The 25,663-nt window shown below is 35.1% G+C and overlaps 1 protein-coding gene across 2 annotated transcripts in view; it reads left to right on the top strand.

Moving 5' to 3' along the window:
• ZNF148 (zinc finger protein 148) overlaps positions 1-25,663 on the top strand; it is a 131,055-nt gene that overhangs the window by 22,599 nt on the left and 82,793 nt on the right. For both annotated transcript variants that reach the window (XM_029213685.1, XM_029213686.1), the window contains exons 2-3: positions 9,169-9,249; positions 17,210-17,345. The gene's annotated coding sequence lies outside the window, so the exon portion shown is untranslated. The remainder of the gene's footprint in view (positions 1-9,168; positions 9,250-17,209; positions 17,346-25,663) is intronic.

Below are 25,663 nucleotides of genomic sequence, written 5' to 3'. Positions count from 1 at the left end.
TGTAAAAGATTTATTTATAATGTTTTTGAGTCTGTCTTGGTATAGTTTTCATAGTGGTTGTTGTAGTTATTACCTAATGTATATATGACTTATAACAGTCTCCTGGTATCAATATTTTACTATTCAACTGAAGTGTGGAAGCTTTACTTCTCTTTTACCTTTTTACCTTCTTGACTTTTAAATATAATTGTTTTAAGTATCAGTAGTAGTATAATTTTTGTTTCTGTCAGTGAGTATGATCTAGAAAACTAATGATGGAAAAGATATCTTGTTGTGTATACTTGTATTTCTATTCTTTTTCTTTTTTTACACATTTGTCTATGTCTAAAATTACTTATTTTATTTATTTTTGGCTGCGTTGAGCTTCATTGCTGCGCGCAGGCTTTCCCTAGTTGCGGCGAGCGGGACTACTCTTTTTTGCAGTGTGTGGGCTTCTCATTGTGGCAGCTCCTCTTGCTGTGGAGCATGGGCTCTAGGCGCATGGGCTCAGTAGTTGCGGTGCATGGGCTTAGTTGCTCCATGGCATGTGGGATTTTCCCCGACCAGGGCTTGAACCTCTGTCCCCTGCATTGGCATGCAGACTCTCAACCACTGCACCACTAGGGAAGCCCCTCTATTCTTTTTCTTGTTTGGAAAATTTTCTTCAGCCAGTCTTTATGGGTAGGGTTGCTAGTGACATAGTCTTTTAGTTTTTCTTCTTTTGAGAACGCTTTAAAAATTCTCCTTTGTTCCTTGCTGTGGTCTGAATGAATTCTCCTAAAATGTAAATGTTGAAATCCTAATGCCCAATATGGTGGTATTGGGAGTTGTGTCCTTTGGGAGGTTGTTAGGTCATGGGGGAGAGCCCTCATGAATGGGATTAGTGTTGTTACAAAAGAGGGAGCTCTTTTGCCCCTTTTCTGCCATGTAAGAATACAGACAAAAGTCTGCAGTCTGGAAGAGGGCCTTCGCCTGACCATGTTGGCACCCTAATCTTGGACTTCCAGCCCCAAGAACTGTGAGAAGTAAATTTCTCTTGTTTGTAAGCCATCCATTTTGTGGTGTTTTGTTATGGCAGCCTGAATAGACTAAGACATTCCTGAAGAATAGTTTCACTGGGTATAGAATTCTTGGTTGGCAGTTCTTTTTTTTTTTTTTTTCTAGGATTCAGAAAATATTCTGCCACTTTTTTTGGCCTCTTTGGTTGAGATGAGAAATCTGGTGTCGTTTCAGTTGTTGTTCCATTATAGGTAATTTTTGTCTGGCTGCCTTCAAAGTTTTTTCTTTGTTTTTAATTTTTGAACATTTAATTATGATGTGTCCTGGTGTAAATTTCTTTGGGTTTATCCTGTTTTGGGTTTGCTTAGTTTTTTGGATCTGTAAGGTTTGTATTTGTCACATATGAGAAGGTTTTTGCCATCTTTTCTTTAAATACTGTTTCAGCCCCTCTCTGTTTCTCCTCTGTTTCTGGGACTCCAGTGATAAGAATGTTGGATCTTCTGTTATTGGCCCACAGGTTCCTAAGACTCTGTTAGGTTTTTTTTCAGTCTTTTTTCTCTGTTTTTCACATTAGATTAATTCTATTTTTCTGTCTCAAATTCAGTGATTCTCTTCCCTGTTATCTCCATGGTTGTATTGAGCCTATCCAGCAAGTTTTAAAGTTTCACGTTATAGTATTTTTTAGTTCTGTAATTTTCTTTTGCTTCTTTTTTATAACTTCTGTTTCTTTGCTGAGATTTTCCATTTTTTTCACGTGTTTCAGGAGAACTTATAATTAATTGTTGAGACATTTTATTATGGTGCTTTAAAATCCTTTTCAGGGCTTCCCTGGTGGCGCAGTGGTTGAGAATCCGCCTGCCAATGAAGGGGACACGGGTTTGTGCCCCGGTCTGGGAAGATCGCACATGCCGCAGAGCAGCTGGGCCCGTGAGCCGTGGCCGCTGAGCCTACGCATCCGGAGCCTGTGCTCCACAGCGGGAGAGGCCACAACAGTGAGAGGCCTGCATGCCGCAAAAAAAAAAAATCCTGTTCAAATAATTCCAACATCTGACTCATCTCTGTATTGGCCTTGGTTGATTATCACTCATGTTGGGATTTTCTTGTGTCATTTTCTGTGTTATATATTACGTTAGGAGGCTCTGGTCCCTATTTACATTTTTTATTTTAGCATGCGGTCACCGTGTTTAGGTTTAGTGTACAGGTCTTGGCCCACTTTTATGACTTTGGTCCTAATGGCAGTTTAATTTTCAGAGCCTTTGTGGTTGGCTTGGTTTATCTGATCCTCTTGGGGCTCCCACTGGTCCTTACTGATGCTGCCTGAGAGAATAGAAGACATGGCCTCCTATCAGGCTTTTGGGTGTCTCTAAATGGGAGAGGATTGTGGTAGGATCCTCCTCCTGGTACCCACCTCAAACCCCCAATTCTTCCCTGTCCCCATGTCTCTGGGTGAGAGGGAGAGTCTTGGCACAAACTGAGATGCTTGCACTGGCTGGGTCCCTGAGTTCTGCCCACTTGCCTCAGTATTTCTAGGTGGGAAACAGGAGTTTCAGGTCATGTGGCGATGGGAGAGTTGCTTCCCCTTTCTGGTCTTTGTTGTTGACTGGGCTTCCAGTTGATCTCCCTTGCTTGATATTGTAGAGGGACGCCTGTTTAGTTTGGGGGAGGAGTGTGACTGCCTGGCCTACCTTAGGAAATGCCAGTCTGGGTTGCCTTCTTCTGTTGGGTCTGGGGACATAAAACACTCTGCTGCTTTTCTGTTTCTGTAGTCTTGGAGTCCCAAACTGGTTAGCTGCCTGCTTATCAGTTTTCATAGTTTTCTTTCAATTGTCTCTGGTGTTATTCCCCTGGTTTAACATGGTGTTTAGTGAAGAGGGGCAGGGAAAAAGAGAGCTATGCCATCTTACCTAGGCTGGAAGTTCAGATTCCTTACTTTTTGTGAACCTGCGTCATCTCTACCCAGCGGGTTGTTTCAGCTTTGAAAATAATGGTTTATGGCCATGTGCTTTGTGAACTTTTAAGCACAATGTTTGCTTCAATTATAACCCACAGTATTGGACCCCTAGGAAGGTTTTGGAAAGTCAGTCATAACCAGTTCAAGAGGGTGCCAGGGAATAGATGCATGCAATTTACTAGGCATCTGTCACGTAAACAGAATTTTGTAGTATAGTTAATTAAAATGAAATTGTGAATTCTGGTATTTTCTTCAAAGATGTGTTTATTTTATGGATAATTTGTATTTAAGGTATTTAATAATTCCAGTAATATATAATAGTATTTTAATATTAGTAAATATTTTTCAAAACAAATATGGAAAATCTTGTATTATGCAGCCAGTTTAATATGTTTCTAATTCATAGGTTGAAAAGGAAAGATAAAATGTCCTGCTTTTTACATTCCCTAGTTTTCTAATTGAGAGTAAATTGGGCCCAAATAAGAAAATGTCTATTCTACATTAGTAGAAGCTAGTGCTTCTAAATGATGTGTTAACTTGTTAAATCAACTACTACTGTTTATTTGGCTGCCCCGTGTGGCATGCAGGATCTTAGTTCCCTGACCAGGGATCGAACTGTGCCCCCCTGCAGTGGAAGCAGAGTCTTAACCACTGGACTGCCAGGGAAGTCCCACCTACTACTATTTTTTAAAAATCTCACATATTACATGAATTGTTCAAACTAATATAGTTACTGCAGTTACAGAGAAATCACTGGGCTTCTTTGCAGCCACTTCTTGAGGTACTCTCAGATTGACTCTGATGGCAAATCTTAGATTTCTAATCAGATTAAAAATCATTTCTTTTATGTGTGGACACACCCCTACATTGTGTCTAGTGCCTTATGTGATTCTGGGCATGTGTTTTAGAGGAGATAAGAATGACTGACTCTAGTATTGAATAAGGTAAAATTGTCAGAAAATGAGCTTTTTAATGGACCATTTACATGTTTTTAAATGAGAGTAATTATATTTCATATTAGAAGTAATAATTCCAGTTCCCTCTTGTTGTTTTTGGTTTTTAATAATATATTAACATGTTTTTATTCATGAAGAATTGACACTTAAAAATAAAATTTAAATAGTTAAACTTTAATTTTCAAATGGGTATTCCTATAATCTTTTCTAGGGTTTCCTTAGTTATTATTACAGTAGGATAATTTTTGTGTTATGAAAATCAGATGAATTTAATTTTTTATTTACATGGTAACTATTACTGTAGATAGCATTTTAATTTCAAAGTTTATGTTCATTGATCTTATCCTTGCTTCAAAGATGTTTATTTATTTATTTTTGATTCTTAGAATATTGTTAAGAGTAACATTAAATGTATCAATATTTTAACTTGGGAATGACCTTTCCGGTTGTGCTATGTTAAAGTAGACATTTATTTGGAGGCAGAGGATCTGGTTGAAGTCTTTGCCATGACAGGTGTTGTGTAACCATGGGTACTTAACCTCTGGAACCTCAGTTTCATCATCTATAGAATGGAGGCAAACACTAATACCTGCCTAGGTAATTGTGTGTGTAGGGCGTGTCCCGTGAAATGTGACACTTGAAAGCACTTTGTAAACTGTGAAGTACTTTTATCAGAGCATGCTTGTAATGTTTTTGAGGAGATCATTTGAAAATTGACCTGAGTGATCTTGATCATCATAGTGCAAAATATTTTATGATTATTTACAAAATTGGTATGTATTCAAGTAAAAATTCATGTAAAAATAAAGCAGCTTTTCCTTGAGTTTAGTGATTTACTATTCTTAAAAACTAATTTCTATTGGTGAATTTGGGGAAGGATTACATAGTTGCTTGATAGTTTATCATCCCCTCTGTGATAAGGTTAGCTTTTGGAAGGTGTCTTTCCTCAACAGGTGGCTTGGATTTAAAGGTTAGGTTTGTCTCTTTAGTGGTTTATAGTCTAAGGATTTTCTAAAAATGCTTATACTGTTGTGTTTTCTAACGTGGGTGGGGAGTTGGTTTCTTATTTGACACATGTTTACTGGTTAGGTGATTTGAAAAGGCCAAGGGCAGGTGAACATTTTCAGTTGGTGCCTTTATTTTACTCACTTTGGCCAATTTTTTTTTTTTTTAATGGTGAAGGGTTTTTTAAAAACTTTTTAAATTTATTTTATCTGTTTATCTTTGGCTGCGTTGGGTCTTTGCTGCTGCACGCGGGCTTTCTCTACTTACGGCGAGCGGGGGCCACTCTTCGCTGCGGCCCACAGGCCCCCGATCGCGATGTCCTCCCTTGCCACAGAGCACGGGCTGTAGGTGTGCGGGCTTCATTAGTTGTGGCATGTGGGCCTAGCAGCCGCGGCTTGCGGCTCCAGAGCGCAGGCTCAGCAGCTGTGGTGCACAGGCTCAGTCGATCAGCGGCATGTGGGATACCCCCGGACCAGGGATCGAACCCACGTCCCCCGCACCAGCAGGCAGACTCCCAACCACTGTGCCACCAGGGAAGCCCACGGCCAGCATTTTTAAGAATTTATTTGATTACCCCTTTGTAGGATTTTCTTTCTTAGCCGAGTGGGTTAACTACATTGGTTGTGAAATTTTTAAGATTTTGGCTTAATTTTTGGTGAAGGTAGAAATGGAAAATTGTTCCAGAAAGACCTGGTTAGGGGAGTTTCTGGGGTGGGTGGTTTGAATTTTTGGAGCTTTCATTCCTCCTTAGCATAGATCTGGTCATGAAAAGTACACTGTGAGTTCTAACAACTTTAATTGTCCCAGCAGGTAGTATAAATTAAAAGAACACATATGTCTACTTTGTTACTGTGTAGAAATTCTAAACATATTCATAGAAATCTCTTGCCTGGAACAAACTTTTTTCCTTTACCTTTGTCTTTTTTTTAAAAAAAACGTTCAGAAAGCATTATTAAATCACAAAAGTAAAACTAATGTAAAAGTAGAACTTATGTAATTACTTTCAAATATGATCTAGTTAAAAGATGCTAAAGGACTTGAAGCATTTTTCCTCTCAGATTCTTAAAGCCATGGTAGTGATGAGGAGGAGGAGGTGATAGCACAGTAGATTGTGGAGAGCCTGCTAAACCATTATAAAGACTTTGGTTCTGCCACTTACTAATTTTATAACCTTTGGTGAGTTACTTAACCCTTCAGTTTTTTCTTCTGTGAAATGTGAATAATATTAGCACCAACCTCATAAGTTTGTTTTTTGTATTAAGTTAGTTAATATCTGCAAAGACCTAGGAACACTACTGAGCAAAGTCCAAAGCATGTGGTATTCATTTTATTCTTAAATGTGGAGCCAACATTAAAAGGTCACTTCTTCCTTTTCTTTTGGAAAGGTAACAGAGGGAGAATTAATTGATCCCTGCTTTGATTTTCCTATGATAAATTGCTTAAACTTCAGTTATAGCGCTTAACACATTATATTATCAAAACTAACATTATTTCTTGTGTTCTCCATTCTTGCTAGATTATGAACTTCTTTGGGCAGAGACCATGATATTTTTATGCATGTCTTAGGAATCTTAGGTAGTGTTGCGTATACATATCAGTTGATCAAAAATGTTGATTCAGTTAATGACAAAAATGTTGGCCTGAATAATTGATCAGACCACCTGCTGGTAAATACATTGAAATCCTGCCAGTCTATCAGAACTAAATAATGGACAGGTAGTAGCTAACGGTCCCTGAAAAATATTTCATTTATTTTTTTCCTTAATATGTATTTTGTCTTAATTTGATTATTATACCTGCACAAGTGGTTATTATTATTACTTTTAAATAAATTTATTTTATTTATTTATTTTTGGCTACGTTGGGTCTTCGTTGTTGTGCGTGGGCTTTCTCTAGTTGCGGTGAGCAGGGGCTACTCTTTGTTGCGGTGTGTGGGCTTCTCATTGTGGTTGCTTGTCTTGTTGCAGAGCACGGGCTCTAGGCGCATGGGCTTCAGTAGTTGTGGCTCGCAGGCTCTAGAGCGCAGGCTCAGTGGTTGTGGCGCACGAGCTTAGTTTCTCCGCGGCATGTGGGATCTTCCCGGACCAGGGCTCGAACCTGTGTCCCCTGCATTGGCAGGCGGATTCTTAACCACTGTGCCACCAGGGAAGCCCCTGCACAAGTGATTATAATCAGGGAATAATTAGCCAGCAAAATCTTAAATTAGAGGAATTGCTAAGCAGGAATATTCAGTTACTCCTAAAGTAGGGGAAGTGGGGCAGGGAAAGAGGAAGATCTTAGCTGATCATTGGGTGGTTGCCCAAGTAACTTTATACCTTTCTTTTTGTACTTACAGGGTCTTAGTTTCCAGCCTGGTAGATTCTTTTCTTTTCCCCATTTTTGGTGGAGAGGGGTGGTAGAGGAGAAGGAGGAACAGAGACTTGGAAGGATAAGTGAAATTGGTAGATGATGCTAAATGAATTAGGTTTCCAGAGACAGAGACTATGTGGCAGGTGAGTTAGGGGGAATTGTGGGTTTCCATGGTAGAGGAAAGGTTGTGATGGGAAAGACATTCCAAAATTTCTGTTTATAGATTTGGACTTTCAGGTTATATTATTTTGCACATTTGGGGGATGTGTGTATGTGGGAGTGAGGCATGCTGCTTTTTCCTTCTTCACTATTTTTGTTTCCTTCTCTTTTAACATACCTAGTTATAGTCTTTGATGTGTGACAGCCTTAATTTAGAGCTTTCAATAAAAAGTGATGCAAGGTGAGTAGGCTTTTTGTGAAAATGTTTTCAACAGAATATTAACATTTCAAAAACGTTTGTCCAGCTGTATATGTTACCATTATTATGTGATGACGTAAGTAATAATGTTTTGATTGTGGACTAGATAAATCCAGTCAACTTTAAAAGACTCATAATGTAATACCAAAGTTGCTAAGTCTAAAGACATTTTTATTTCCCATATATAGACTTTACCATTTCTGTTCAACTTTACTCTATTCCTGTGAACTGTGTTAGAAATTCTAAAAGTTGAATACAGTAAATAATGTAGAATGGTGATAGCAGTGTAGAGCAGATACAGTTTTATTTTACTTTACCTGTTTTTGTGTCTACCACAATAATATAGTTTTATGGCTTTTATTATCTTTTTGGTACTAACACTGTAGAAAAAATATATTTAAAAGTAGTTTTAAGTAATTGAGAGGAATGGCATATATGCTCTTTTGAATGCTTGGAAACAAAACTTTGAGGCAGGCAATTAAGAGCTTAGTAGAAATAAATTATTTTAAATAGATTTTTTGTTCATAACTAGTTTAGCAACAAAGCTACTGACTGGCTAAGGACTAGAAAATGCTGAATTACCAGAAATGCTGTAATGTTTGTAATCCCTTGATAAAATTGTGTAAACACAGGTTAGAATTAATATACTTGGTTATTTTCTAAAGATTGAGTTTCTTTAATTTTCCTGCTGTTATATTTATAGCTTATTTATTTGCAGGGTATTTATTGAGCCCTAAAAATGTGTTTAGGCTATTATATAAAATGCTTTTTTATTTCTGAATAAAAGTTATATTTGGCCTATTCTTTGTTTCTAATAAAATTTCAGCTTTCAGTCCTCATTACCTCCATTTCATATACCAGGAAAACATATCCCAGTTGCAGGAAGAAAATTATATATGTCTGATATCAATGCAATACCAACATGGAGTGTTAATTTTCTGTATTAGTCTCTGTTAAAAGATTGATTATAGACATTAAAAAAATATTTATGGACCATTTTAACATTATTAAATATCTTTGCCTTGAAACTTTTAAACATTTTTGTATTTTCAAAAGCTATATTCTTAATATAATTAGACTTTGAGCTCAGGGAAATGTTACTTTGGGATTTTAACAGGAACTAGTACTATTTGAGTAATTGAGGACATCAACATACGATTTTAGTGAAATACATTTTGTGCCTTCCTTCCTGTTTTAAGTTGTTTATGATAATTCTAGTTTATTACCCTGATTTTAAAGAAATCCTAATCCTCAGCTAGAAGTTAAATTTGAAAAGTCCAGTTAGTGTCTGGGTCATTTCTTTTCTTCATGATATCATTCAGCACTGATGGGTCATTACAGTTGAACTAAGTGTTCTAAGTGAAGTAATTTTATTTAATCCAATAGTATCTACCATGGAAAGAATTTTGTCAGATTTAGCACATTTTGATATACCTGTTTTACCTGACTTTAAGAATATGTCTAATCCTGATTTTTGGGGGGACATAACCTGTATTTTTGTACTTTTATAGGATAGAGGGAGGAATCAACAGCTTGGAAATTCAGCCAAGTGATCTGGCGGGATGGGCATTTGCCTGACCTATTTTGTAGAGGTAATCCAACCCTGTTTTACTCAACCTCTAATTTTTTCCTGTGATAGATGCCCATATACTTGAACATGAACACACATATCATAGCTGTTGGGTAGTACTCTGCATTTACTGGACATTCCCTTTTTCTTTTATACTTGCTTATATATAGCGTGAATATTACATATACATAGCATGATATCACTATATACAGATATGAACATCTATACATTGGAAAGAATTAATGTTATTAGTTCTGTATGAAGGCCATTATCTTTTCTCACTTAACAAGATTACTTGCATTTCTCTTTTTTAGGCTCAGGTTCCCTTATTTTAGGAGGAACCATGATCCTCTCCTGTCTTGTTGGGCTATGTTGGTACTATATATTAGACCTTGCTTTTATCTTTCAAACAAAGTGAAAGAAAATTAAGTATTTCACAGTTTTCAGGGTATTTACATGTTTGTCAATGGCACATATTCTCATGTCATTATTAATGATCATAAAAATTCAAAGATTCTCATAAATTTTATTTGTTTTGAGAATTCTTTTAAAGCGAAGGTGTGAAAATATTAGCAGTTTTAGTGGCCATATTTTAAGATTTCGTTTAACACTTCTCACTTCTTACCCAGGTTTATTATAAGAGGAATATACACTTATGCAGTAGAGAATGTTATAATGTAAAAAATTTAAAAAAGTCTTTTCTTATTCCCATTTACTGTTAACATTTGTGTGTGTGTGTGTATCATTATAGACATTTTCCATATATATGCAGAAATTTATATGTATACCTATATTTACATAACTTTTATAAAAATGAGATCACACCATACATGTTGTTTATTATCAGCATGTCTTTTTTGTTGTTAGCTTCTGTATCTTTGCATATCATTCCTCTTATTTCATTCTGTGTAGTATTCCTATATTTGGATGTACCATAATTATTTTAACTAGCCTCCTATTTATGGATATTTAGGTTGTTTTTTTGCAGTAATAAATGGGAATATAGTGAATATTCTTGGATACATCTTTGCACATATTTAAAAATATATTTGTAGTATAAATTCCTAAAGGAAAAATTGTTGGGTCAAAAAGTGTGTACATTTAGTAATTTGGTGGTTGAATTGCCCAACTAAAAAGATTGCCCCAACATCAGTAGTCTGGGAAAATGGGAGTCTCTTTATCTCTTTGATAATATTAGCTACTGTCAGCTTGTAGTATTTGTCAGTTTTTTGTTGTTTAGTATTGCTTTTCAAAATTTCATTGTGAGTTTGAGCATTTTTTCCCCCATTATTATTGGCCATATATATATTTTCAGTGATCTGTTTGGTCATGCGTTAGGCAGATGGTTTTTACTCAGTTTTTGCTTATCTTTTGATTTTATTTTTGCCTTGTTGACGTTTTAATTTTGTATGATTGAATTTAGAGATCTTTTTCTTCAGGGCTGGGGTGGGGGTGGGGTTTCCTGTGTAAGGTTTAAAATAAAAGGTCTCCCCCACTGATTGTAGGACTCGTTTTCCCCTCCACATTATAACATCTCTGAATGACATGAATTGTTGGTTTGTCATGGTTTGGCATTGTTTTTTTCTAAGTGACAAAATTAGTTGTGTTTCTTATGATTGGTAGTTTTAGCTTGGTAGTTTTATATTCAGTGAACTTGAAAAGTTATATGGGTTTTCTATTACTTTTTATGGTTTAAATTGTTTAAAATCTTGATTTATATTGAATATATTCGGTATAAGCAATAAATGTAGAGATCAGCTTTACTTTTTTCCAGATGGCTTACCCTTTGTCCTCATTCCCGTTATTGAATGATGCATTTCTTTTCTACATATTTGAAATGCCACATTTATCGTATACTGAATTTCCATGGTTTTTTTTTTTTGCATGGAGGGGATCTGTTCCTGAAATCAGTTCAGTTCATCTGCCTGCTTGTTTTTTGTACTGAGAATTCAGTAAAGGAACTGCTTATAAAATCAGTTATACATAGATTTTTTAATACAAATAGTAGAATTAGGGCTAATAAAGGAAGAAGATGTATACATTCACAGTAACAACTAAAAAGATAAAATACCTGGGAGAAATCTACTTGAAAAAAATTTTAAAACTCTACTGAGGGATAGGACAGAAAATTTGGATCAATTCAGATTATTTTTTTAAACATTTTTAATTTCTTTTATTTATTTATTTTTGGCCGCATTGGGTCTTTGTTGCTGCACACGGGCATTCTCTAGTTGCGGTGAGTGGGGGCTACTCTTCTTTGTGGTGCGCGGGCTTCTCATTGCGGTGGCTTCTCTTGTGGAGCATGGGCTCTAGGTGCACAGGCTTCAGTAATTGTGGCTCGCGGGCTCTAGAGCGCAAGCTCAATAGTTGTGTCACACAGGCTTAGTTGCTCTATGGCACGTGGGATCTTCCGGACCAGGGCTCGAACCCGTGTCCCCTGTATTGGCAGGTGGATTCTTAACCACTGTGCCACTAGGGAAGCCCTCAGCTCAAATTTGTAACACGGAAGATGTGATATAAAGCTGTCATTTCACTATAGAAATATAATTGATTTTTCTTTATTGATCTAATATCTTGTGCCCTTGCTGAACTTGTTTATCAGTTCTCAGTGGCGGTGGCCTTGCTGAACTTGTTTATTTGTTCTCGTAGCTTTTTTGTGGATTCATTGGGAAATTTCTACATACAAGATCACATCGCTAGAGAGTGAAGACAGTTTTATTTCGTTTTTTCTAATCTGGATGCCATTACTTGATCGATTGATTGCTTGGTTGGTTGGTTGGTTGATTGATTTTGCCTGCTCTATTTTACTAGCTAGAACCTTTAGTACAATCTTGAATAGAAGTGGTGAAAATGGACATCCTGATTTTTAGGAGGAAAGAATTCAGTGTTTAACCAGTAAGCATGATGTTAGTTTTTAGTTTTTTTTTTTTTTTTGTAGATACCTTTTATCAGTTTGAGGAAGTTCTCTTCTAGTCTTAGTTTGTTGAGATTTTTTTATCATGAGTAAGTGTTGAATTTTTTCAAATTCTTCTTTGTTTATTGAGATAACCATGTGGTTTGTGTCCTTTAGCCTCTTAATATGGTGTATTACATTAATTGATTTTCAGATGTTAAACCACCATTGCCTTCATGGGGTAAATATTACTTGGTCTTGGTGTATATATATGCCTTTTTTTTATGTGTTGCTAGATTCAGTTTACTAACATTTTGTAAGGATATTGTATCTATGTTTATGAGAGACATTGGAGTATAGTTTTCATGTCATGTCTTTATATCAAAGAAACTCTAGCTTTATAGATTGAGTTGCAAAATGTACCCTCTACCTCTGTTTTGTGAAGGAGTTTGTGAAGGATTGGTATTGCCCCCTTAAATATTTGATGGAATTCATCAGTGAGGCCATTTCTTTGTGGGAAGATTTTAAATACTAACTCAGTTTGTTATGTTCAGATTTTTCTGTTTCCTCTTTAATTAGTTTATATGTCAGTAATATATGTCTTTTTAGGAATTTCATAAAAGTTGTTTAATTTATTGGCATATATCTGTTTATAATATATTCCTTCCCGTATAATTCTTTTAATTTTTGTGAGGTCAGTGGTAATATCCCTTCTTTCATTCCTAATTTTGGTAATTTGTGTTTTTTCTCTTTGTTGTTGGTTAGTCTTCCTAAAAGTTTGTAAATTTTTCGGATCTTTTTTAAAAAAACAAGTTATTCTCTATCTTCCTGTTTTGTATTTTATTTATTTTTGCTCTAAATTTTCAATATATTTTTCAGCTTGCTTTAGGGTTTAGTTTGCTCTTTTTCTTTTTAAAAATATTTTAATTAATTGATTAATTATTTATGGCCGCGTTGAGTCTTAGTTGCAGCATGTGGGATCTTCGTTGAGGCGTGTAGGATCTTCGTTGAGGCGTGCGGGATCTTTCCTTGTGGTGCGCGGGCTTCTCTCTAGTTGTGGTGTGCAGGTTTTTTCTCTTCTCTAGTTGTGGCACGCAGGCTCCAGGACATGTGAGCTCTGTAGTTGTGGCGTGTGGGCTCCGGAGTGTGTGGGCTTTGTAGCTTGCTGCATGCGGGCTTTCCAGTTGAGGTGTGCGAGCTCAGTAGTTGTTGCACACGGGCTTAGCTGCCCTGCAGCATGTGGGAACCTAGTTCCCCTGACCAGGGGTTGAACCCACGTCCCCTATATTGGAAGGTGGATTCTTTACCACTGGACCACCAGGGAAGTCCCCTAGTTTACTCCTTTTCTGATTTATTAAAGTGGAGGCTCATGTCATTGATTTGAGACTCCTCTTTTTTTCATTATACTTAAAGTTATATAATTCCTCTTAAGTACTGCTCGAGCTGCATCCCATTGATTTTGATGTGTTTGTTTTTGTTTTCATTCAGTTAAAAATATTCTCTAACATCTCCTTTCTTTTAATTTCTTTTTTGACCCATATGTTATTCAAAATTGTGAAGTTTAATTTCCAAACACTTGAGAATTTTCCAGTTTCTAACTTAGTTGATATCTACTTTAATTGTGTTATGGTTGGAGAACATACTTTGTATGACTTCAGTCCTTTTACATTTATGAGACTTGTTTAATGGCCTAGCATTTGGTCTGTGCTGGAGAGTGTGTACCTGACAACAATATGTATTCTGTTGTTTGCTGGAGTTTTCTATATGCCAACTAGGTATAGTTGGTTGAGAGTGTGGTTCAGGTTTTCTATTTGTTTGTTAATTTGCTGTATAGTTATTCTGTCAATTATTTAGAGTGGGGTATTGAAATCTCCAATGCTAATTGTTGAATTTTCTATTTTTCTTTTTAATAATGTTAGTTATTGTTTTATTTTTTTAGGGCTCTTCATTATTTTAGGATTTATAATTATTATAATATTTTCCTAATTTATTGACTGTCATTTTGAAATATCTTTCTTCATCTCCAGTAATATTTGTCTTAAAGTCTGTTTTGTCTAATACTAATATAACCGTGCCATCTGTTTTATGGTTACTCTTTCCATAGTATATATATCCTTGTTCCGCATCTTTTTACTTTGTCTTGAATTTAAAGTGTGTCCCCTTTTTGTTTTTGTTTTTTTTGCGGTACGCGGGCCTCTCACTGTTGTGGCCTCTCCCGTTGCGGAGCACAGGCTCCGGATGCACAGGCTCAGCGGCCATGGCTCATGGGCCCAGCCGCTCCGCGGCATGTGGGATCTTCCCAGACCGGGGCACGAACCCATGTCCCCTGCACTGGCAGGCGGACTCTCAACCACTGCGCCACCAGGGAAGCCGTAAAGTGTGTCTCTTGTTGACAGCACATAGTTGAATCTTGTTTTTGTCCAATCTGGCAGTCTCTGCCTTTCTATTGGGCTGTTTAGACATTCATATTTAATTATGGACATGGTTGGATTTACATTTGCCATTTTGCCATTTGTTTTATATATGTCTCTTATGGTTTTTGTTTCTCTGTGCTTCCTTTGCTGCCTTCTTTTGTGTTAAATGTTTTTTAGTGTGCCATATTAATTACTCTATTGATGTCTTTTCTAAATATAATTTAAGATATTTTCTTTGTGATTGCTATGGTGTTTACATTATACATTTTAACAGTTTGCTTAATATTAACACTAAGTCAGTATCAGGAACTTTGCTCCAGTATAGCTCCATTTTCTCCTTCCTCTATTGTGCCACAACAAACAAACAAACAAACAAATAAATAAATAAATAAATAAAATTCATATATGCTACAAACCCAGCAATACAATGTTATAACCATTGCTTTATAGATTCTTATATTTTTTAAAGATGTTAAGAGAAGAAATGAAAAAAATGTATTTTATAGAGTTTTTTAGTTTAACCCACATATTTACCATTCCTGGTGTTCTTTTCTTCCTGTGTATTTAAGTCTGGTGTCATTTCCTTTCAACTTGATGGACTTCCCTTAGTATTTCTTGTATGACAGGTCTGCAAAAAATTCTCTCAGTCTTTGTTCATCTGAGACTATGTTTATTATGCCTTCATTTTTGAAGGGTAGTTTTGTTGCCTTCTTGATTGACAGGTTTTTTCTTTCAGCACTTTGAGAATGTGATCCTACTGTCTTCTGGCCTCTGTTGTTTCTGATTGAAAGTCAGCTGTTAATCGTATTGTGGTTCCCTGCACATGCTGAGTAATTTTTCTCTTTATGCTTGCATGATTTTCTCCTTGTGTTTAACAGTTTGGCTATGATGTGTCTAGGTGTGTCTCTTTATTCTCCATGAGATTCATTGAACTTCTAAGACTCATAGATTTGATTTCTTCTAAAAAATCAAATTTGGAAAATTTTCTGGTGGTGTTTTATTAAAAAAAATTATTTTCCCTGCCCTTTCTCTCCTCTGGAACTCCAGAAATGTTGATAAGTTGTTCTCTGAGGCTCTGTTCAGTTTTCTTCAATTTTTTTCCCTCACTGTTCTTCAGATTGGATAGTTTCTACTGATATATCTTCAAGGTCATCTATTTTCTTCTGCCATCTTGAATCCTGTAGTAGATTTTTTGTTTTAGTTATTATACTTTTCAACTTCAGAATTTCCATGTGGTTCTTTTACATAAATTCTGTACCCTTATTGAGAATTTCTTATCTGTTGATTGTTTTCATAATTAAAAAAAGTTAAAGATGGGTTCTTTTTTAACATGTCTATTATAGATGTTTTGAAATCTTTGCTTAAACCAACATCTGGGGATGCTCAGAAACTGTTTGTTGTGATTGCTATTTTTCATTAATGTGGGTCACATTTTTCTTTTCTTTCTTTCTTTCTTTTTTTTGGTACACCTTATAATTTGTTGTTGAAAACTGGGCATTTTAGATAACATATTGGAGTAATTTCAGATTGTGACTCCCTCCCTGCCTGCCCAGGTTATTGTTACTGTTGTCATTTTGCTATTTATTTATATATGATACAATCCTAGTGAAAAAAAAATTTTTTTTGAGCAAGAGTTCATCTGCAAAAGTAGACATGTGTGAATATGCAGGAAAATTCTGAAATGCAAGGATACTGAGGGGTAAATAGTTCCATCAGAATTTAAACTTTAAAAAAATATGGATACAGTGTTGAAATGTTTTAAAAAGTGAATGTATTATACTTTCTGAAGTACAAAGATGGACTTATTACTGGTATGTTTTAGGTGAGAAAGACTATTCTTACTGCCTTTGCACCACTGTAAAAACTGATATAAAATCGTAAGGTGTGTCATATCATCTGGTCTCCAAGCTTTCCGTGGAGGAGTAAACACAAATTATTCTTAATAGGTAGGAATGTAGTATTTTTAAAAACCTCTATGGTAGGAAACTCCATAAACTCTTTAGTCTGTTACTGGGTTCAGAAATACTCACTGACAGGAAATTTTCTTCTTGTGTATAGCTTATGTTTTTCATTTTAATTTTTTGGGGTATGGAACATAGTCTCCCTATGATTATTCCCATTTTTGTCAGCTTTTCTAGTCAAAGATGACCTTGGTGATCATATTTCTGTAGGTATTTAGTATGATTTTACAACTGTAATCCTTTCTACTGTGAATACATGTACATTCTGTACAGGACTAGTTCTGTTTGTTATTTTTAAGGCCTAGAATTGTGTTTGCTTCTCTCTTCACTTCATAGCCTTTGCAAAGCAGATAAAAATAGTGTTATTAAGTGAGTTTTTAATCACTGATTTCTCTTTTGTAAACGTGTAGGTCTATAACCTTCTGAATTTCCTTCAATATCCCATGTCTCTGAAGTTGTACACTCCAGATCTAGGCAAATTATTCTTTACAAGGCCAGGGTTATTTCACAGTTACTACTTATCACTATCGTATTTTCCCAGTTTCAGATTTAAAAAGAAGTCATTGCACTGGTTATTCAGGCATAGCTTACTATTTACAAAGAGTGCTCACTTCATTATGCATACCAGTTTGTCCATGTTATATTTGTACAGTATTTTTGTCTCAGTAAGTAATGTGTTTTGTTTGTTGTGTTTTATTTTTATTTTTTTTGTAGGAATTGGATGGCATAAATGATTGAAGTGGTATTGAGGGTCTCTGAAGCCTATGAAAGGTAGAAACTCAACCATGATATCTTTTTCAACTCTACAGCATTCCCTTCCTTGAAGTCTTCATTTTTACGTTAGTCTCAGGTAACTTCAGTACTTATTTTTCATAATCATGAATAAGTAAAATTTTCAAATATGAAACCTTTTTTTTGGCTGCTAGAATTTCATGTTAAGTTTGTATAATAGTTTCTTTATGTTGTAGTATTTATATCTGGAAGAAACTTGGGATTTAATATTTTTTTCTTGAGAAAACAGTGTTAAGAGAAAATTGATGAGTAATGATATAGCTTTGGGTTTTAAGTTTAGCCCAAGAAAATATGTGTAGCTTATTATGTAATCTTAGGTGAAATTTAAGTGGGAAGGTTTTTCCTTCTTTAACCCTTTTCTTCAGCAGGGTTTATTGCATTTTTCACTCACCTGTCATAAACGCATACATACCCACATTAAATTTTCCAGGATTTCCAGGGAAACTATTTTCATATGTGGGAAAATTAGACCTATTAATCAAATTTAATGGTGTTTGGCATATAATTTTTTAAATGTGAAAAAGCATATGTTACTGTACCTTTGTACATATTGTATGTTTTCCTATGCTAATATAAGGAAGCAGTCATGTAGATAATTTTAATAATCATTTATATTAAGTATTAGTTATTCTATCTTGTGGTCCAAGAGGGTTACCATCATGTCTGCCAACAGAAAGAGGGAAAAGGAAGAACATTTCTTTTCCTTTTAGGAGAGTTGTGTATATCATTTCTGCTTATGTCCCATTGGCTTTAACTGTTACATGACCACAACCAACTGCATGGGAGGCTGGAAAATGAGTCTTACCTAGGTCATTGTGTGTCTTACTTAATACTTTATTATTGGGCAAGAAGGAGAGAACAGAATCTGGGGGGATAGCTAGTTGTCTGTCACATTAGGGTTTGTCAGATTTACTTTCCATTTATCTAGTTGGACTAACATTAAAATATAAGTTTTAAATATTAAGACATATTAACTCTTGGCCTGTGACAGTGCTTTGGAAATTGTTTTGAGTTCTGAGACAATTTTAGTTTTGTGAATAGTCATCATGGTTCTTTGATTAAATACTGCTGTCTTGATGTCATAAGGTGGAATAAGGTCTTAAAAGTTAAAAGTGACTTTTGAGATAATTCCTCATTTTGTTTCACTGCCATTAGGTTGAAATGGTTTGTTTAACATTTTAGAGTCTTAAGGCAAGGAGGAGGGGCTTGGGTGAGAGGATCTTTTTAGCTACACATAAAGCTAAATGATGTGTAACTGGTTCCTTCTAACTCTAAAAAATCTATTATTCTAAATGTTTAGATCTCATCAGAACAACTTATTCCCAAAGACATTATATACTTTATATTTTTGTAGATGAAAAATATTTCATTGTAATTACATTATATGGTTCTTGGTCTGTTGTAAATACTGTATTTTGAAACAAGTATCAAATATTGTATGTTTCTATTAGAGAATTTATTAAAGGGTTGGAAATTAGTTGTCAGTTTTCCATCATATTTTATGTCAATATCAACATATATTAACCTAGGTACCTTTTTTTTTTGAGACTTGAGATAACAGTTAGTTTTGGTAAATTTTGTATACTTGTATCGAGTATTTATATTAGGCCTATTGGTTTAACTTTATTAGAAAATGGTTATAAGACATTTTTGGTGTTTTTGGCATTGAAGGCGATGAATGCATTTTTAGTTTTATTGTACTTCACAAATAGGGTTTGTATTGTGAAGTGAGAGCATTTATCCAATGTTTAAAAATTAAAATTTTGATTTAAATAGTTAACACTTTTCTGTTTTGAAATGAGTCTTGGTTATTACATAGTACATATTAAAAATAGCTTAGTGTGTAGGGAAGTTTAAGAAGTATTTTTAATGTTTCTTTTAATTTACAAAACTGTAGAAAATTTATAGTTTCCTAATAGAGTAAGTATTTTTAATACGAATGTTTGAATTGTTGCTATTGGCATAAAATGAGATGGATGAAACAACTAGATCTAGCAGAATGTAGGGTTCTGTTTTGCTTGGATCTTTTTTACCTTTTCCCTTTCCCTCTCCTTTTAAAGATAAAATATAGCTGTTTCTCAACAAACAGTTGCCATAAATCTGATGTCTTACCATTTCTAAATACCACTAATTTCTTGTTGTTACATTGTTTTAGAAGACTGGTGATGAGTATTTGGAATGGAGAATATGCTTAGATTCTGCTTTATTTGAGCGGGGCATTGGGCATATAGAGATGCCTGTTAACTTTGGCTTAAATATTTATAAATTATTTTTCTGTGGTTAAAAAATGATCACAGGTTTTTATTTAGTTGTCATATTGTGTAAAGTGATTTATTTTAGTCTGTAAATTCTCTTATTAAACATCTTTTATTGTTGCTAGCACTAATAAAAAAGGCCTTTTTGTCTAGTTGCCATTATTGTAAATGATGCTCCTATTAGGATGTTTTGAATAGTAACAATTAAAAGTCAAAGGGCATAGTTTACAAAATATGCTTTATAGATGCAAAATGGTAGTTATACAAAGGTGTATCTGAAGGGGTTTCTGAGTGTAGAGTATCCCTAGATAAGAGCTAGATTTTGTTTCTAAATTAGAAATGAAGCAGTTTTTGCTTAGATCAAAACTATACTTTTGAAGGATGAGAGGGAATAGAAAACTTCTGAGGAATGACAAATGGCAGATTGTTAAATCCATTTTGATCATGGGTTTCTTTGTAATACCAATTTGATCTTGAGGCTGATTGATACTTGTGTTTCTAATGCTGATATTTGTAAGGTGTAATTTCTCACTGACTACATAGGTTAGAAATATTAATATCCAAATTAATGTAACTGGCATCCTCCAGACAGCAAGGAGTTTGTTGAAAATACTTTGAATCAGAAGGAATTTGTGAAATCTAGCTTTTTTTTTTTTTTTAAATCTGTTTCAGGTTCCTTTGAGTACTTCTCTTTAGCCTGTGAGTGAAGTTTCTTTATAGGTTGAATGGGTTCTGATACAAGGCAGGGTATTGATTTGGGAGAAGACTTTGAGTTGGAAATTACTCTTTTTATAGAAAAGAATGATGTTTAGGTTCCTAAGCTTGCCAACTATAATCTGTTTTGACTCATTTAGTTGAAGTTTTACATTATTCAATAAATGTTGATGGAAAATAATATTACAGCCAAACTCAGTAAATAAAACAGAAAAGCAGCATCTTTAAGTGAGATATATTTTTTCACACTTGAATGCAGATTCAATTAAAGGTGATAAAGTGGCAGATCAATATTCATGTACATTCTGAAGGGGAAAGTAGGTGCTTTCAAGAATATTAGAGGATTATGGCACAAGCCTTCAAATCTGTTTTCACTTTAAAACTTACAGCCCTCTTTTCTTTGATACAGGTATATCTTTAGCATAGCTCCTACATTTATCAGCCGTATTTAGGATTATTTTTTTGATTTCCAAGTGAAAATGGGAAAGTAAAGGAAAAAGAAAGAGAGATTTTCCTAAAGTAACTTGGTAAAGGTTTGAAGAAAGAATGGAAGGATTAAGGGGGTATATGTGAACCCATGAAAAAAGAACGAGGAGAAATTTACTGAGCTGTGAATAATAGGTAGAAGTGGAATTTAGGAATTGTGGAAGGTGTCTATGCATGCTGAAGGAGAAAAGGGATTCTGTGTCACACAGAATTCTCCCATGGTAGCCATGCGATGGTAGCCAACTAAGGATTGCTTTACCAAGCCGAGCAGTGATGACAGGGTGGCTTCAGAGTGGGTGGGTGAGAAGAGAATGAGTTCAACGAGTTCCTAGTGTCCAGGGCCTTTTCAAGACGGAGGTAGTACAGTATGGTAAAAAGTGCATTAAACGAGGTAAGTCTGTTTTCAAATCCCAGTTTACATGCTAGCTTTGTGACTTTGGGTAAACTCCAGTTTCTTCGTCTGTTAAATGGGGATATACTATTACTGTTTTGAGTGTTACTGTAAATATTAAGTGAAGTAACATATCAGTGTGCCCAGCATAATGTCTTATACCTGGTAGATCCTCAACACGTGTTAGTTGTCTTTCTTCTCCAGGTTATGATAATCTCTGAATTTTATAATATAGACTCAAACCTATTAATAAATTTGGAAAGAAATTTTCCTTATTAATTGCATAGAATTCCCATAAAAAACTCAGTAAGCATTTTTAAGTTGAATTCCCATAATTTATAGAATTCCCATAAAAAAACGCAGTAAGCATTGTATAGTTGATTAAAAATGAGTAGTAGGGCTTCCCTGGTGGTGCAGTGGTTGAGAGTCCGCCTGCCGACGCAGGGGACACGGGTTCGTGCCGCGGTCCGGGAGGATCCCACATGCCGCAGAGCGGCTGGGCCCGTTGAGCCATGGCCGCTGAGCCTGCGCGTCCGGAGCCTGTGCTCCGCAACGGGAGAGGCCACAACAGTGAGAGGCCCGCGTACCGAAAAAAATTTAAAAAATGAGTAGTAATGCCCAACTTGTTCATATATTATGCTTCTGTTAACTTTGTCCTCTGAAAATATGAAAAAGCCCTGACTCAAAGCTTATTTACTCTATTTCAACTTATACAGATCTATAAAGCATAGTTTCTAATTGCTTGCACACAGTTGAATAGAAGCATTAAATTAGAATGTCCAACAAGAAGAGTCAACTGTCTTTTCTGGAAGGCAGGAGAAAGTGATGGCTGATAATTTATATTCTCTTTAAGTACCGCATTGCCATTAGGCTTAAATGACTAGGGATTTCTTAATCGGCTGCAATTTGGATTACTTTTACACAGCTGAACCAAACATTTTTCAGTACGAAAGGATGGTGGGGGTGTGTGTGGGAGAGGGAGAATTGAATGGAGCAGAAAGCTGAATGTGGTCCCCTCAATATTCCTTTTACTATACCTTCTAGCTTCTCTGGCAGAGGGATGGAGATGAGGGAAGAACAAAACTTGGAAGGGGGAAAAGAATGCAGCATTTGAAGTAATCTGCTAAAGGGGGCTTTCAGAGAAATTGGCCTGAAGTGGGCCCCTTCCTTCCCTCCCTCTCTTACTAAGTTCTAGTTTTTAGCAATCTCTGTTCTGGGTAACTGCAGAAGGAGTGCCATCTTACCTTTAGCTGAATTAGTTCTAGAACATCATTGTCCACCCTGTCTTGGATCATAACAGCTCTGCGGTTTTATATTCTTTGTCAGCTGCCCAAGCTTCCTTCAGTTGCAGAATAATGGGTCATTTACAAGGAGCTCAAGGCGGCTTATTGCTTATTACTCCACCTAGTCCTTCTTTTTCCCCATTTGACAGAGGCTCCTGGGAATGCAGATTAGTTGTTTATTTTGTTTTTTCTTCCAGAGCAGCCTTTCATGTAAGTGACATGACTTAAGCATTCTTTCTTTGTTTCTCTCTCCTGTGTAATATTCCTGACACCTGAATTTCCATTAATTGTATAGACATTTGGGTCAAAAAACAGTTGGCTTTTTGAAGGTTTAGCAGGAAGAGACATTTAAATATTCACATGTTAGTGCAGATTGATAACATCAGTTTCCTTTCTTTACACTCAGCTGATCCTTCCTGAAAATACTGAAATTAGAGAAGGAAAGTAGCCTGTGTCAACTTTTGAGCATGGGACCTTTTGCTGTATTTGGGTTTTTGAATGTGCAGAGAAGCACATAAGAGCTTTGACATAGATCATGCAGGAGTTACAAGGGGGAAAGTTAAAGATAGTAAGTGCATATAAGAGAGCTTCAAGGACAATAAAAAACATATTTTTCTTTATCATTTTTCTTAGGGTAGCTTTGTCCTTTTCCCATTTACCATGGGCTTAGTGAAATTAACTTTTTTTGTTTGAGAGCCTTGTTTATTTCCTGTCCAGCTTACTCTGCCCAGACGCTGGTTGAGGTGTGTGATACAAGTGGGGCTCACTTATTTGTCTATGTATCTTCTTCTTGATTTTTTTTTTCCCACTTAATATATCTTGGAAAACTTTTTACCCAGCACATATAACTACCTCATTCACTTTAATGGCTGTGTGTATTCCAGTGTATGGTTGAATCATAATTAATTTAACAAGTCTTCTATTATTGGATGCTTAGGTTGTTTCCAGTCTTTTTCCATTAAAAGGTCGCACCAGACATCCTTGTACATACATCTTTGGTTAATTTTTATGACTAAGCACATACATAGGATTGTATATACTCCTGGCAGTGAGGTTGCTGGCTCAGTGGTACATACAGTTTTCATTCTGGCAGATTTTCCAAAACTGACTTTAAAACCTTGTCAAAGCAGAGTTCATTGATATGGAAATCTGTGTTGAAATCTTTGTATTTTCTGGTATTTAAGGGAAATTGTCTCAAGAACAGTTTTTAGGCTAGCCAGTAATTTGAAATATATGGCTTAATTTGGGGTCATAGGAATAAGAAACCATATGTAACAAAGAGCGATTCCTTTTTCTGTATATATGGCCTGTTTTCGAGAAAATTTTTGAGGAGGTCAAGTTTACCTTCATTAACAGTATTTCCACTTCCTGTTTTATTTACTACCTGTATATTGAGGTGTGGTATCTTCCTGTTCCAAATCCCTCATTCTGGCACTTTTTTGCAAACCTGCCTTTTTCCCCCCAGATATTCTCTCTCTCCAAAGTACTTTGACTTCCTCAGTACTTACTGTTTCAGCCTGATGTTAGGGATAAGGTTAGTTTAAAAAAATTATGTTTTTATGTTTATTTTAATAGGCATATTACATATTAACACAGTATTATAGGTATAGTTTTAAATAGTATACATGTATTAGGATATGATAAATTTTAAAAAATTGATGAGGTGCATGACAAAAAACATTGGAGATGAGGACCACTACTTAAGGGAAATATAGACCTTGCATTGGGTTAGTAAGCCAGTTTCAACTTCAGCTAATTTTTTTAAAAAAGTTCTGTCCTAGGTCAGTTTGTCTAATGTCTTTTATTAATGTCTTCTTTTAATAACTACTTCTCCCGTATTCTTTAAAAGCTCCCAAGGGTGTGGGTTTTTTTTTTTTTTTTTAAATAATGATGTATGTGGCAATAGCAGATGTCACAGCAATAAAGAGTGGCTTTGTGTATATATACGTCCCTTTTAAGTTGGGGGCTTCCCAAATCCTTTAGGAAAACAATAAACAGATTAGAAGAATATAATTGATTTGGTAAGGATTTCCAAAGAAATAAGCAAATTTTAACCCTAAGAGACTTAAATTTCACTTAGTTGTGGGATAGTTTATTCTCTAGAAATGTGATAAATAGAATATTTGAAGAGGACAGTTATTTGGTGATATGTTTTAAATGTTTGTCCTTTAGACTACTTAAAGATTTTGGAAAGAGAAATTAGATTCTTGTTCCTTTGTCCCATATGTATTCTGGACTTAACCATACTGCCTGGTACCAGGGAAGACAAAGTTAGCAAGTATGAATTATATTTTTATTTACTTTGCTGTTTATATGAGCTGTTTTTTGAGCTGTACATTTAAGTAAAGTTTTCTCCCTAGATGATAACCTTAGTAAATGAAAGAGTATTTAAATTTCAGTAGTGTATTTGAATTTAACTGATCATTTATTTTACCTCTGAAAGCTATGATCAAAGTAGTAACCAATACTACCTGATTGATTTGGGAAAGAGGTGACTAAACTGAAACATAGTTAATGCATTTATTAATCGTGGGCCCATCATGTTGGGGGAGTGTGTGTGTTTATTTTGCACAGTCTGATAAAAAACAAACAGTACCAATGTTCTGACATTCTTTGAGATGAAGTTTCTTTGGATTTCATGATTATTGTTATGCTAGTTCCTCAAGTAACACAATGGAGTGCGAATTTACAGCAATGAAAGTTAGAAGATTTAATATTGCCTGTTTTTTCTATAATAATGGAAAAAATAAGATAATGTAATTATTTAATAGTGTCTAGTTCTTATCATGACCTCTTAAATTTATTTAATCATGTGCAACTATTTAAGAATATATTAGTAATGAAAATACTACTTTTTCCATTTTAACAAATTTAAAAGCATTTGAAAGAATAAAATTTTATTATAGAAAGTTTTCAAATTAGAGATAAATGTAAATATGAAAAAAGCCTGGTAATTTCACCACCCAGTGGTAATATTAATATTGTTAGCATTTTCAATAAATCTGTGTACAAACACATATTTATACACACATTTCCCTTAATATCAGGCTTTTTCCCCAAATTTTCAAATATTTTTCAAGAATATTTTTTGACTGTATGGATATTTTTTGAATTCCAACAGACTTTAACTTTTTACTGAAGCATAAATTCAGTAAATTTGAATTTATTTATTCTGGCAGAAATGTATGCATATCACAGAGATATACATCTTAAAATTTTACAAAGTGAGCACACCTGTGCAATCAGC

This window comes from Monodon monoceros, unplaced genomic scaffold, assembly GCF_005190385.1.
Source record: "Monodon monoceros isolate NGI ecotype Baffin Bay Population unplaced genomic scaffold, NGI_Narwhal_1 Super_Scaffold_11, whole genome shotgun sequence".
Classification (NCBI taxonomy): domain Eukaryota; kingdom Metazoa; phylum Chordata; class Mammalia; order Artiodactyla; family Monodontidae; genus Monodon; species Monodon monoceros.
The sequence above is the reverse complement of the archived record's forward strand: the minus strand, read 5'-3'. Positions and strand labels throughout refer to the sequence as shown.